The sequence below is a fragment of the Callorhinus ursinus genome, unplaced genomic scaffold (assembly GCF_003265705.2).
Source record: "Callorhinus ursinus isolate GAN/ISIS: 27379988/994484 unplaced genomic scaffold, GSC_fseal_2.0 scaffold32, whole genome shotgun sequence".
Lineage (NCBI taxonomy): Eukaryota > Metazoa > Chordata > Mammalia > Carnivora > Otariidae > Callorhinus > Callorhinus ursinus.
Window position 1 is genome coordinate 18,504,192 of NW_027397094.1, and position 15,590 is coordinate 18,519,781.

Genomic DNA, 15,590 nt, shown 5'->3' on the forward strand with positions numbered 1-15,590 from the left:
TCAGCAAGCCCAGGAGTGCCTTCCGTGCGAAAAGAGCCAAACTGCTAGAGAAGCTACGTCTGGACCCCAGCACACCCTGCTTAGTGCCTGAGGGAAGCATAGAAAGATCATCTCTCAGAAGTGTGTCCTTTCAGCCCGGGCAGCTGAAATACACTTCCCCCACGTGACATGTCCTAGGCTGCTATTTTTCAGCCTAAAAACTCACCTCCAAACTCCGCATCTTAGATTCCACATGCATCCTTAGCAGGGCATCTGGTGCACGAACTTCCTAAAGTGTCCTGGGCAAGTCTCTGCTGTAGGACCCAGAGGAGTCTTGGCATGGAGGGGGCACTTGGGAATGAATGAATGAACAGTGAATGAAGTAATTCCTTATTTAAGCTCATGAGATAAATTCTTACTCATTAACTTATGAAAACAATTACTGAATGCCCCATACACAACCAGAATGGTAATACATTGTTTTTCTTCTTTCCTCACACGGTTGATAGAGAACTAATGAAGCCCAGAAGCAGAATTAGTATGTGAATAATACAGATGGTACGGGAATTTTGCAGACACCAAAATTGCATTTGGGGGTACTGTGTGTGAAGCAGACCAAGAAGAGGAAAGGGGAGGCAGAAGAGAAAGAAAAGGCGGGAAGCCAGGTGAGAGGCAGGGAGAACAGGTGCTCCCCACCAGGACCCACAGTGCAGACTGTCCCTGATAGGGTGACCATGTGCAGACAACGGAGAATGGGCAGCCCAAACACAGTCTGTTTCTGGTCACTGGAATGGGTCTGGAATAGGGCATCGGGAAGGAAGTAAAAGCAAGAAACTCAGGATGTGACCTGAGAAGCTGGACAAGTCTTGGCTGCTGCAGAAATTGAGGACTGTTCTAGAAGGACTGGTGGTCCTGGGGCCCTCAGGAAAGCAGAGGCTCAGATGAGAATGACTCAGCCCCTTGTTGGAGCTTCTGTGCCTCTCAGACTCTCCTGGAAGCTGCAAGGAGGGGGAAGGAAGGAAAGACCCAGCCTGAGGAGGGACAGGAAATCGGAGCTAACCACCGGGCCAGGGCAAGGTGCCCAGGAGTCCTTCATTAGAAGACTCCTGGACTTCAACTTTTGTGTTTTCTTTTCTTTTTAAGAATTTATTTATTTATTTAAGAGAGACAGAGACAGAGAAAGAGAGTGGGGGAGAAGCAGAGGAAGAACGACAAACCAACTTCATGCTGAGTACAGAGCCTGACGTGGGGCTTGATCCCAGGACCCTGAGATAATGACCTGAGCTGAAATCAAGAGTCGGTCGCTTAACCGACTGAGCCACTCAGGCGCCCCAACTTGTGTGTTTTCTAAACTGTCTCCTCACTGACACCTTTCATCCTCCACTGGATTTTTTCCCTACCTTCACTTTCCTTCTCTGAGATTCTCTCTGTTCAGGGAGAGTCATATATTAGTTGGCCAGGGCCATTGGGATATATACGGTGTCCTTCTTTCCAAGGGAAGAAGGCTCAGGCTTCTGGAGGGGTAGCTGGCACGACTGATGCTTAGTGGATATAGATGCTTTGGGTGATGATGACCATGGTTCGCATTGGAGCTGTCCCTCGAGCACGTCTGGCTCAGGCTCTGGCTACATCATCTCATTTAATTCTTTTTTTTTTTAAAGATTTATTTATTTATTTTGGTGAGGGGCAGAGGAAGATGGAGAGAGAGAATCTTAAGCAGACTCCCCGCTGAGCACAGAGCTCGAAGTGGGCCTCAGCCTCATGACCCTGAGATCATGGCCTGAGCTGAAACCGAGAGTTGGACACTTAACCAACTGAGCCACCCAGGTGCCCTGAAGTAGAGGAATTTCTAATGGGGCAGTGAAGGGCCCCAGGGAAGCTGACCATCAGGCACGTGTGTCACCGGTAGTGAGGACTCAGGTCATGTGTCATTGAGCACACATGTCACAGGTCAAACACACATGCACATCACAGGTCAAGAAGGTGGAGAATAATTACCACCTATTGAATAAATCTTTTCTTCATGTTTCCTCTACTATCTTTACAATATCACTGATGGTGTTTCATGGCCATTATTTATTAAGTGATGTTACCTGGGGTAGCATCAGGTTTCAGCTTTGAAGGACCCTAACCCTGGATTTAATCTTTTTCTGTCATGTTCCACCAGTGGAATTCAGTAAACTTTGCTCGTTGTTGCTCTTGACATGGTAGCCAGTAACCAGCCCACATTTGAAGCCAATATGGCCCTGCCATTCTCACCTCAGCCAGTGTTGGATCTGTGTCACACTGAAGAATCCCATTGATCCATGGCTCATCAGTGTAGCCATGTAGGGGTGTGGGCTACACAGCGCCTGACACAGGTGGGGCTCACTGTGCATTTGTTGAATGAATGGATGAAGCCTTTAAGTCAACCCTGTTACACGCACAATTAGCATAGAGTGGGCATTTTAAACTTGTCACTCCACAGTTTCTGAAGAGTTTACAATGTTCAAATTGCAGTTAACAGTCACTGAGTATTTATTATGTACCAGGTATTGTTTCATTCAATATTTAAAATAACTCTATGTGTTATCATCACCCATTTAAAACAAAAGATGATTGAGGCTTAATGGGGCACTGTAACTTGCCCAAGGACAGAGCTGGTGAGAGGCAAGGCCAGAAAGTGAATGCTGGCCTGAATTTGGAGCTTGCTGTCTATGAAACCTGATAAGAAAACTGCCCCAAGAGTGTGGCATAATGGATAGGTGCCTAAAATAAGATTATCTGAAGAGCTAAGGGCAAGGCAGGAAGGAGGCCAGGATATCAGTTCTGCCCTTGGGTCAATTCTCTGACCCTTACAGTATTTGTGGAATGAGGTAATGGCCCACACCCAGTTAGAAGATTCCCCAGGGTCTAACATCACAAAAAAGGCTCAATTCAAGCCCCCCATCCATGTGGACATTCTCCAGGAAGCCAAGGGCTGACTCCCGCCCACTGACTGAGTTGTCTTCTCTTAGAGCTGGAGGGGAGGGGCAAGGTCAGATGCAGGGCAGAATAGCAGAGGCACAACCTCGTGCTTCTTAAATGGCGCTCCCATAGTCCCTGGCCTCAACCCACTCTTCCCTGGGCTAGAATGGAATACCCCCATTTAAACTAAAATTAAATTAACAGAGAGAACATTCTCTATTTTCAAATTCCTCCCATAAAGTTTTCTTGAAACTTTAATGCCTCCTACTACTTATCGGCTAAGAGGGAGCAGAGAACAAAACAAATGGAAACAGGACGAAACTAATACATGGACAAAATCATAAATAGCTGACTAAACTGACTTCAATCGTTTATTTTTTATGTGCTCATCTGCTTATCATTTTATAACAGATACTTAGAATACAGGGATGCACTCTGTTAGTACTTTTATTCCTCCTTCCTGTACTGAAATTGAAAGTATCAGAATGGGAGAGGGTAGCACACCAAGGAGGAAGGAATGTGAACTTCAGAGGTGATGGATCACCATCAGAGCTCCATGAACATCATTTTACCTCTCAAGGCTTCAGTCTGTGAACTGCAAAATGGGGACTAACGGGGTCCACCTCGCCAAGTTGTTATCAAGGTCAAGACAATGAAGAAGGTACCCAGAACACGAGCAAGTGTTCAAAGATAGCTTTCATTATTACTGTCTCATGGAGTTATCGAAGAAGGAATTGTTCTGCAATTGTAAGTTGTTTGCTACTTGAACAATTTTGAAAAAGACTGCCTTAAGTTTTGTTGTCCTCTTTATTTAGGCAGATTTTTTTTTTAAGATTTTATTTATTTAACAGAGAGAGATACAGCACGGGAGGGAGCACAAGCAGGGGGAGTGGGAGAGGGAGAAGCAGGCTTCCCGCGGAGCAGGGAGTCCGACACGGGGCTTGATCCCAGGACCCTGGGATCATGACCTGAGCCAAAGGCAGACGCTTAACAATTGAACCACCCAGGCACCCCTATTTAGGGCTGATTTTTATGCCACTTCAGGGGCAAGATCTTTTCTGCTGGCCTACTGAAAAAGGGGTGCCTGAGTGACATGATAGAAAGTGAGATCCTTAGCTTCATTTACTTTTCTTCCTCATCTTTATCATCGTCGGTAGCAGCAACCTCACCGTCACCATCCTGGCATCATTATACCAGTCAGGAGAGGTGAAGCCATGCGTGGTTACAGACAAGATCAAGCTTTCAGTGGCTTATGAGAAGAAAAGTCTATCTTTCAATAATTTTACAAGACCAAGGTGGGTGGGCAGGGCTTTTGTTTTGCAAAAACAGGAGGCAATCTGTGCACTGGCTTTTAGACCTTCTCCTTTGAAGAATTACATATGTTTTCTACCCACATTTCATAGGCCAAAGCCAGTAACATGGCCCCAGTTCATTTAAGAAAGGATGGGGGTCCACCACCCTGTGCTGGGCCAGCCAGGAGCCAGACGTGCTTGAGGGACAGCTCCAATGTGAACCATGGTCATCATCACCCAAAGCATCTATATCCACTAAGCATCAGTCTGTGCCAGCTATCAGGCCTACAAAAGGGTTGAACGGCTGACTTCTCTGAAGATCATCCAGGTGGTTGGGGGTCAACACACAGATAAATCAATAAATAACACAGAGTTGCTGTTTTACCATTTGAAAGGCAAGAAAACATTCCAGATACCCTTAGGATGGAGAACATCCCAGGGTATGGAAGTCAGGACAACTTCATAGGCAAGGGGAGTTGAATCAGCCATAGAGGAAAGGCAGAACCAGGGCAATCACAAGCAGGGGGAGGAGTGTTCTAGGCAGGAGGGCAGAGAAGAAAGGCTCAGAGACAGAAACCCATCTAATGCACCCTGAGAACTGTGAGTAAACCCATGAGCTGCAATGGAGGGTGGCTTAGGAGAAATGTGGCAAAGGGGGTGGGGGAGTGGCAGCACTGGGAGGTAGGGGAACCATCTGTTCGAAGTTCTTGAAGTTGGGGCTTGGAAAGAAAGCTTTATCCCGCAGGCTTCTGGAAATCATGGCAGGCTTGTACGTAGGAGGGTGACATGTGCAAGGCCATGCTTTACACACAGCAGTCCATCAGTGGTATAGACAACGATGCAGGGACATGGCCTAGCAGCTGGCAGGCACCACCGGTCTGGGTGGGAGGGGCTGAGGTCTTGAGGCGGTGAGAGTGTGCAAGGCTCAAGAGGTGAGGCCAGTGCTTAGGCTCACATGCCCTGCAAGGCCTCAGCCAGTTCCTGAAGGAAACACAGGCTGAGAAGCTCAGCAGAACTTGAGGTACTTTCACGAGACAGGGTATAGAAACTGAAATAGAACATTCCAAGGAGGAGGGTGCCTGGGAGACATTCTTGGTGTAAGTGGAGTCCCAAGATGGCAGTGAGGCAGTAAGACTGAACTGGAAATTGATGACCCTCACAAGCACTGGCAGCCAGTTGAACCAGCTTCAAACCCGACTGGACTGGCAAGGTCCTCCCTGTTCTAACTGCAAGAAGGAAAAGCTACACATCATTCTCTCTCATGAACAAAGATTCAAAAGCCCTACCTAAAATTTTAGCAAACTGCACCCAGCAAAATATGTAAAAGATAATCTATCAAGATCAAGTTTCAAGGTTAGTTTGACATTTGAAAATCAATTAAGATAATTAATCACATTAACTAGTTTAACACATTTAACTAATGAAGAAAAAATCATATAATCATCTCAATAGAACAAGAAAAAACATTTTATAAAACTCAATGCTTATTCATGATTTTTTTCTAAAGGTTTTATTTATTTATTTGACAGAGAAAGAGAGAGCACAAGCAGGGGGAATAGCAGGCAGAGGGAGAGGGAGAAGCAGGCTCCCTTGCTGAGCAGGGAGCCCGATGCGGGACTCGATCCCAGGACCCCAGGATCATGACCTGAGCCAAAGGCAGACGCTTAACTGACTGAACCACCCAGGCACCCCTCATGATTTTTTTTTTAAAAAGCTCTTAAACTAGCAATAGAATGAAAATTTCTTTATCTCATTAAAAATATAGCAAACATTATATTAAAATTAACTTTTATCCTCTGAGGTCGAGAATGAGATGCATTTGCTTACCACCTGAATTTCTGTTAAACCTGATACTGGAGATCTCAGCTAGTGAGATAAAGCATATAAGGAACACATAGAAATAAAATGTATACAAGTTAGAATGGAAGAAATAAAACTGTCATTATTCCCAAATGACATGGTATTATACATAGAAAATCCAAAAGAATCAATATATAAATTATTAGAATTAATCAACAAATTTACCAAGGTTTCTGGATACAAGGCTAATAGACAAAAGTCAATTATATCTCATCATAATATCATCAGTTATGAAATGAAGTAAAAAATTTTTCCTTTAGATCAAATAGCCAGGAGTAAATCTAACAAAAGATGCATAAACCTTCTACACGGAAAACTGTAAAACATTCCTGACTAAAAAATTAAACAAATGGAACAATATATCACATTCATGAGTTGAAAGGCTAAATATTTGGAGTTGATGGTTCTTTCCAAAGTGGTCTATACAGACTTAATGAAAGTCTGATCAGTGTCCTGACAGCATTTGTAGTAGAAACTTACAAGCAGATTCTATTATTTATATTGAAATGTCAAGGGCTAAGAATTGCTAAAACAAACTTTAAAAAGAAGAAGAAAGTTGGAGAACAAACAGGACTAGATATTAAGACTTATAACGTGCCGGTAAAACAGTGCCGACTGCAACAGGAAAATGCAGGTGGACCAGTGGAACAGATCAGAGAGTCTAGAAATAGAACCATATTACAGGGACACGTGACTAATGATACAAGTGGCACATGAAACAATGCGGAAAGGATTTAAAAAGAATACGTGATGCTGGGTCAATTGGATATCCATTTGAATAACCCCAAAATAATAATCTTGATCAATATTCCACATAGAAAGCAGTTTCAGGTGGACTATAGGTCAAAAAGGTAAAAGGTATATAATACGGTTTATAGACTATAACATTGGAGAATGTCTCCATGATTTTGAGGTAGAGAAGAACAACAACAATGACAAAAAACACTAACCATAAAGGAAAAGATTTATATATTGGACTGTATTAACATTTATGACTTCTGTTCATCAAAACATACCATAAAAAAATAAAAAGAAGGTATCTGAAACATGTAATAAAAAGCACATGTCGAGACTACATCAAGAACTCCTACAGATCAATGTGAAAAGGATAGACAACCCAATAGAAAAATTAGCAAAAATCTGAATGAGCACTTCACAAATGAAAGTATGCAAATACCTAATAAGCATATGAAAAGGTAGTAAACCTTATTAACCACCAGGGAATTTCAAATTGAATAGTATGAGATGAGAGACCACCTCATGACCACCAGAATAGTTACAGTTTGAAAGCCCGACCATAGCCCAAGGTGGTGAAGATGTGAAGCCGCAGGAACTCTCACGAAGCGCTGGTGGGCAGTACACCCATCTGGGATAACGGTTCGTCCGAAACTGAACACACGTTTACCCTATGACCCTGCAATTCTACTCCTAGCTGTATCTGTCTGCCTCCTCCCTGAAATGCATACATGGAAAATGTTTCTATCAGCTTTCTTTATAGTAGTTAAACCCAGAAACAGCCCACATGTCCCTCAATAGAACAGGTGGACAAATTGTGGTGTATTCATACCATGGAATCATATACGGCAATGAAAATGTGCTCTGTGCAATAATATGAATGAATCACATAAACGTAATGTTGAGTATAATAAGCCAGGAACACATACTGTGATTCGTTTACATAAAGGTTAAAAACAGGCCAAAGCAACCCAAGATGTTAGAAGTGAGGATAGCAGTTACTTTTGGAAAAAGGTGGTCTTGAGTGGGGCAGGGCATGAGGAAGTCTCTGGCATGTTCTTTGTCTGCATCTGGGTGGAATGACATGGGTGGGCTCATTGTGTGAAAATGCTCTGGGCTGTATGCTTTTGGCTTGTGCATTTTTTGGTGTGCCTGTGATACATCAACGAAAGTTTATTTAAAAAAAAAAGGAAGAGGTGACCTTTAGGGTCCATTTGTGTGTGTGTATATATGTATATCCAAATAAAATCATTGGCGTATTTTAATGTTCACATTTAACAAATTCATACTCTTAACACCCCTCCCTCCCATCACACACACACACACACACACACACACACATACACACACACACCACTGATTTTGTGGATGATCTCATTTGGAAATACAGTTAAATGCCTAAGCTTGATGTCCTTCCCCTCACTTAACACAACCCCATCGCCAACGACAGCTCTGCAGAAACAATCTTATTTACTGCTCACAGAGACTATGTGAGCAGAGTGCTTTTGTTACCATTTCAATGTTGAGTAAATGGGAGGTTCAGTGACCCTCCAGGTCCTGGCACAAACCCAAGCCTGGCTCCCTGCCCCCTCCTACTGCCCCTCACTGTGGAGCAAGAGGCTCTCCCCAGGTGCGCCCTTCCTGGGAATGATAATTATTTACATACAACCGCCAAGTTTCCAGAGAGCAGGATGCAGGCTTTCAGGGCTGTCCCTCGGTACAGGACCTAACATGAGAAGGGGACACTTGGCCACTCCGAACTGGGGAACACGTCTTCTACCTCTCTCCAGCTTCTCCACCAGGCTCAAATGGATTGAACAAACACTGCAAGAAGGCACTCCTTTGGGGTTTCGCTGTCATTTTTCTTTTGTTTTAAGTGCTACATGGTAGAATCTAAAGGATCCCACCCACAATCCCAAGCGTGAAGATCTTTCCGAGGGCCCCTTGGGCAGATTTCTTCGTCTCTCACATTTCAGTTTATGCCTTCCTCCTATCACATTTGGAACCTCTGAACTGAATAAACCCACATTCCTTTTAGGTGAGATAGCAAGTCCCAAATGATGAAAACAGTTTGCAAAAAACGTGCTAGAATATTTCAAAAATGGTTTGTGTTTGAAGGAACGCAGGGAGGGTGAAGTTTTCAAACTGATCTTTGCTTAGAGAGTCTTGCTTTCAGTCGCTCTCAGACATTCCTCCGTCAATCCTTGGCAGATGTGCATTTTCTTTCAGGAGGAAAAGTCACTAAGGGAGGACGGGAAAAAAAGTCCTTCCCTTCCCTTGCCTTCCCCTCATTCCCATCCGGCGTGCCTCCAAGGTCGAACCCAGATGTGACCTCCACTTCAACCTGGGCCCCCACCCAGCCCCCAGTCTCACTTCTCCCCTTGAACCCCTTACCGTCTGTGGATTTCCTTTGATACTTATTATGTGAGGTCTGTGTCACTTCTGCTCATCTTCTACAGAAGACTGTGAGCTATTAGAGTCCTAACAAAGATTAAACCGACACTTGGTGCCTAAATATTTGGTGACTAAACTAATGTTTGTGGCTGCAAGGAACAGAAAACTCTGATTCCAGTGTCCTTGTCAGTTAGGGTTGTGTGGTCTCATATGACAAGACGTCCCAAGGTGGGACAGCTCCAAGTTTGACTAATCTGGCAACTCAACAACATCTCTGGGGACCAGGGACCTCCCTCTTCCTGCTCTGCTACCTTCTCCGGGACAACCACTTCCATGGTGGTTAGGATGCCTGCATCTCATCCTAAACAACAGTCTCCAGAAGAGAAAGGACTGTCTTCTCCTTGTGCACATTTTAGTTGTGCAAAAATCTTTCTCAGAAGTCCCCCACCCCACCCCAGCAAACTTCCTTTCACATCTCCTTGGCCAGAACTTGCCCATCCTGAAACAATCAGCAAGGAATATGGTTGGCTGTGACTGGTTTGTAGACTAGAGTTTAGGATTTGCCCTGAGCTGGGGACAGGATCATCGTCCCAGAGGGGGAGACCCAAACAAGGCTGGGTTCTGTTACCAAAGAAGATGAAGGACCATCTGGGAGAAGGCAAAACAATGTCTGGTGCACAAAGGACTAGAATAGAGATTTCTCCAAAGAAGACACACAAATGGGCAATAAGCACATGAAAAATGCTCGGGATGATTAGTCATTAGGGAAGTACAATCAAAACCACAATGAGATACCACTTTATAGCCATCCTAATGGTTATACAAAACAAAACAAAACAAAAAGGAAAATAACAAGTGTTGGTAAGGAGGTAGAGAAATTGGAACCTTTGCTTATGGCTGGTAGGGATATAAAATGGTGAAAATCCTGTGAAAACAGTTTGATGGTTTCTCAAAAGGTTAAGCATAGAATTACCCAGCAATTCCACTCCCAGTGTATACGTGAAAGAATGGCAGTCAGGGACCCGAACAGACACTTGCACACCCATGTTCACAGCAGCATTATTCACAACGGCTGAGAGGAGGAAACGTCTGTTCATTGACAGATGAATAGATAAACAAAATGTGGGATTGTGAGATAATGGAAAATATATATATTGGCCTCTGCCCCCCCAGTTCCTAGCATAGAGCTCCTAAAACCCTTGTAATTTCCTAAGTGATAAGAGCACTAGGAGCAACTTTTGTTCTAATGCGGCGACTCTGGGTTGGCTCCTGGACGGCTCCTGGATGGAAGGTGGTCACCAGAAAGACCAAGCCATAATTAGAAACTTGAACATTTTCAGCCCAACCCGCCCCCCCTCCCCATCGTCCAGGCAGGAGAGAGGGGCTGGAAATGGAGTTAATGATTGATCACACCTAGGTGAGGAAGCTTCCATAAAATCCTAAATAGTAGAGGATTCAAGAAGCTTCCAGGCTGGTGAACACATCCACACTGGGAGGTGACACACCCCAAACCTACAGGGACAGAACCTCCTGCTGTTGGGGGCCTCCCAGACCTCACCCTCTGTATCTCTTCTTCTGGCCATTCATCTGGATCCTTGATCATATCCTTTAATAAATTGGTAAATGTAAGTAAGTGTTTCCTTGAGTTCTGTGAGCCACTCTAGCAAGTTAATCAAACCTGAGGTTCATAGAAACCTCCAAATTGCAGCCAAGTAAGAAAGAAGTTGTGGGTAACCTGGGAACCTTGTACTTGCAATCAGCATCTGAAGTGAGAGCGGTCTTGTGGGACTGAGCCCTTAACCTCTGGGATCTGATGCTGTCTCCACGTAGTGTCAGAATTGAGTTAAATTGTAGGACACCCAGCTGGTGTCATGGAGAACTGCTTGGTGTGGGGGAAAACCTCCATACATTTGGTGACTGGAAGTGTCAGAAATGAACAATGGAATATTATTCAGCCTTAAAAATGAATGAAATTTTGACACGTGCTACAACATGGATGAAACTTGTGGACATTATACAGAGTGAAATAAGTCAGACACAGGCAAATATTGTAAGTTTCCATTTCTTGAGGTACCTATAATAGGCAAATTTCAAGACACAGGAAGAATAGAGGTCACCGGAAGCTGGGGGAGGTGGGGGGAGAGTGTAATGGGTACAGACTTTTTGTTAGAGATGTGGAAAAGTTTTGAGTATAGGTAGTGGTGATTTTTACACAACAGTGTTAATGTATTTGTGTACACTCATGAATTATTAAAATGGTAAATACCATACTATGTATATTTTACCACAATAATCTTTGTCCCATTGACTGTGTTTGCAGCCGTCATAGGACTGGCATGAGCCACACACAGGACAAAGTCAAACGTGGGTCTGTGCACATCTTCAGCCCAGACTGCTCTGTGGGACCAGACACTGTGTTTGCACTGAGCAGGCACCCGCCAGAGGAAAACTATGCTCGCCTCGTGGAGGACCTGTAATCAGCTGAGATCCAAACTGAGGAACACACTGGTGTTTGTTATTATTGTGAAAAGAAATTCTGACAGTTCTCTGATGTTGATTTGTTTTGTCTTTATATTTTTTACGTGTATATTTTATTTACAAAGTACACACATAAAGCTAGGTTTACATTCTGTGTATAGCTCTTATACAACTATAAAACCTAGCAAATATAGGAATATTAAAAAAGCTATAAGACAAAAAGTATCTATAAAGCTAGACCCAATAATACTAACATGTCAGACGTTGTTCTGAAGACACTACATAGATATTCTCAGAGTAAATATGGCCCCAGCTTTACAGGTTCTTTTCAATTTGGTATGTCCATCCTGCCATATACTCACTCAGTTCTCCCACCATTCCCTCTGCATGAATTATTGCCCACTTTCTATCTGCAGAGCCTGGGGGGACGTGACTAGGCCTTCAGCTGGCCTTCTTACAGCTCCTTCTGTCATTTTGTTATGAACGGGGGGATCAATAAGTCTCTCCAGGGAGGCTAAGGGTTAGAAATACAGTTTCTGTGGCAGTGTTCACTTTTGTCACCCTGATGATCCAGAAAAATAAAAACTACAGATACATACATACATATATATAAAGTTGCTCTTTGAAATTAAAGTATAACTTGAACATTTTCGTTGAGAACGGTCAGACTCCATATTAACTATAGTTTCTTACTTTCTGTATTCTGATGCTCTGACATCTGGGGTCTTGCTGACCCTGGAGGGACTGCCCCTCCCAGGGTTAGCCCATTCCTAGAGATAGTAGTAAACAAATCACCAGAGAGGGAGTTTTTCAAATGCAAGCCACACCCGAGTGAGCCCCTCTATGACACTCTCGCATACTCTGGGCCACCATCCCCCTGCCTAGAGCACCCAGGGCCAGGAACCAGACAGCTAAGGACAGCCCCAATTCCCTAGAGCTCACTGAAAATTATTTAGCTGGCCAATCCTGAGCCTAGTAACCATGGGTCATCTCTTCCTTCCCATGAAAATCACAGTAAAGACCCCTGCCTGCAACAGCCCCCCCCGCCGCCCAGCCCAACTCTGCCTCCCTGACTGACCCTGGTGCTTCTCTCTGTATCCCTGCATGGCATGCCGCCCAGTTAATGTGAACATAAAAACTTCTTTCAGGAGTCATTTCCATGTCTGCATGTCTTACCATACCTGAGAAAAACAAATCCTGAGTACATTTTTAAAACAGACTCCCTGAGAATATGCCTATGACCTTCCAAGGGCTTGAAAAAAATCCCAATGTCCCTGAAAGAACACAGGCCTCAAAGTCAAGAGCACGGGTGGATGTTTGACTGTGTCCTGCCCTAACTCCATCCTGCCTAATTGGCCTCCTAACAGAATTAAAAGAGATAAAAGCACATGGGAAAGTTCCTGATGAATTGCCCATGCTCCATAAACACTCATTTTCTTGCTGAGCCTGACATCTTCTTGCTGTGAGGCCCATCTGGCCATGATTTGGGGTTACCTCTCCATATCTCTGATCCCCCCCACTAGGCCCAGGCCCCACCGGACCAGCCACATGGGGTCCATAAACAGAGGGATGAAATTCAAGGGCATCCACATCTCATGAAAGGGCTCAGGCATCTTTCCGAAAACTTTCATGAGAGCTCCATATTTTCAGTGACCTGACAAATGCCCTCGTTCCACAAAACATCAACAAAACCCTTCATATCAGCCTTGTGCCCTGAGTTACCTGGCCTGCTCAGTTCTGCTTTTGGAGAGCCAAGGTCAGTTTGCACCAGTGAGACATGGCGAGGCATCCTGAAAGTCCTCAAGAAGACAGCACGTCACACACCTGACAGGAGGGAAATTGAGGGAAACGCAGCAGCAGCTGAAGAGAAAGGTCTCTGTGTTGCCACATAACTTGAGCATCACTCTCAGTCCTCATAACACATCTGGCCCCTCTCTTGTCCCACTGGCTGTGAGGACAGGAACCAGGCCTTTTCCAACTCACTGTCCTCAGCACCCGCCTCCTGGGAGCTGCTGACACAGGGGGGTGGGAACCTGAGGCAGAAAGTAATGTGCTTTCTTTTTCAGCGTTCATTGAAATTAACACACACACACGATAAAGAGGCTACCGATAATGTTTTATATATTTTTAAATTATTATAAGAAATATGTACTGTAGGGGCACCTGGGTGGCTCAGTTGGTTAAGCGACTGCCTTCGGCTCAGGTCATGATCCTGGAGTCCTGGGATCGAGTCCCGCATCGGGCTCCTTGCTCAGCAGGGAGTCTGGCTTCTCCCTCTGACCCTCTTCCCTCTCGTGCTCTCTATCTCTCAGTCTCTCTCTCTCAAATAAATAAATAAATAATCTAAAAAAAAAGAAATATGTACTGTATAATTAATTTCCATTTATCATGTTTTACTTACTAAAAATTTTCAGTCTCGGGGCACCTGGGTGGCTCAGTAGGTTGAACAACAGACTCTTGATTTCAGCTCATGTCATGATCTCAGGGCGGTGGGATCAGGCCCCACGTAGGGCTCTGCATTAAATGCATTGTCTCCTTCAAATTCTCTCTCCCTCTGGCCACCCCCTCCCCCCGCCACTGCTAACATATGCACTCTCTCTGAAATAAATAAATAAAATTCTTTTAAAAAAATCTTCAGTCCCTTCCTTTTTTTAAATTTCAGCATGTCTATGTATTGATTTTTTTTTCTTGTTCCAGATAATTTCACTTTAGAAGATTCCTTCTTTCCTCTCTCCCCCCATTCTCTCTCTCTCTTCATTCTTGTTTTTAAGTGTGTGTGTCCCCTATCCAAAATGCCATGCTCTGGTTTTGGGCTCAGTTGTTAACTTCTGACTCATTTGGACCCCCATGGTGTCAGGGTCTGATGAGCTTGACCTGACTGTTACCCAACCTGCTAAGCAGGGGTGAGGGTACTCCTCAGGGTCCCTCCCAGGGCACAGAGGCAGGGTCTGTTGGGCTTGAGCATTCTCTCTGATCTCTTCACCCCGGAGCCCGGGCGTGCCTGCTTGCTCCTGTCAGGCAGACCCTCCTGCGCTCAGTTTCCTATCTTCATCCCTAAACTCCATTGTAGGAACATTTTTCCTATCCCTACCTTCTTCTGAATCTCTTTCTTATCTCCCAGCCCCTCCCCGCCACATACCTTTAGTGGTCCCCCGCAGGACCAGGTTGTCATTTGTGGAAACTAAAACTAAAATTCTAAGAAAAAAAGAAGCAAACGCATATATACTAAAACATCAGATTTGGGGAGGGATTTCCTGTCCTTTGTTCCTCTTGAGCTTAAGGAGCACGTGAACTCAAAGAGCCAGCGTCCACCAGGGGCTTCACTTTGTAGACAGAACGAAACAGATTCTAGCCCAAAGGCAGAGAAGCAAGTCTAAGTGGAAGGAGGGAGGAAGAAGCAAAGGGAGTCATTATAGTCAAACAAACTGTGTTCCTGTCTTCCGTGGGAGGGAGCAAGGCTGCGGGAGCTGGACCTCTTTTTCCAACTGCCAGTGGAATCGCTAGATGACTTCCAGGAAGCACAGCTGTATAGAGCTTTCATTATTGATGATGATTTTCAGTAACACTTCACTCTTCCCAGCACAGGGTCTGGCCTTGGTCCTTCTCCCAGTCTTGGTTACAAATTCCTTTTTGTAAGTGCAATAAGACATTCGGGGCAGTGCATTCCTTGGGGATTATTGTACTGCTCGGGTCTTTGGCCTCATGTTTTAGACCGTCAACTGAAGTCATGGAGAATGGACCAGAAATTCATTCTCTGTTGGGTCCTATTGTTTACATGAAAGCAGCTTTCAGAACTTCCCCCAAGCCCGGAATGTAATGATTTCTCAGTTCCCACTGCCCAGTGGGACCTAAAATAGGGCCCTCCCCTCCACCCTGGCGGCATATTCCCATTTTTGCTCTACAGGT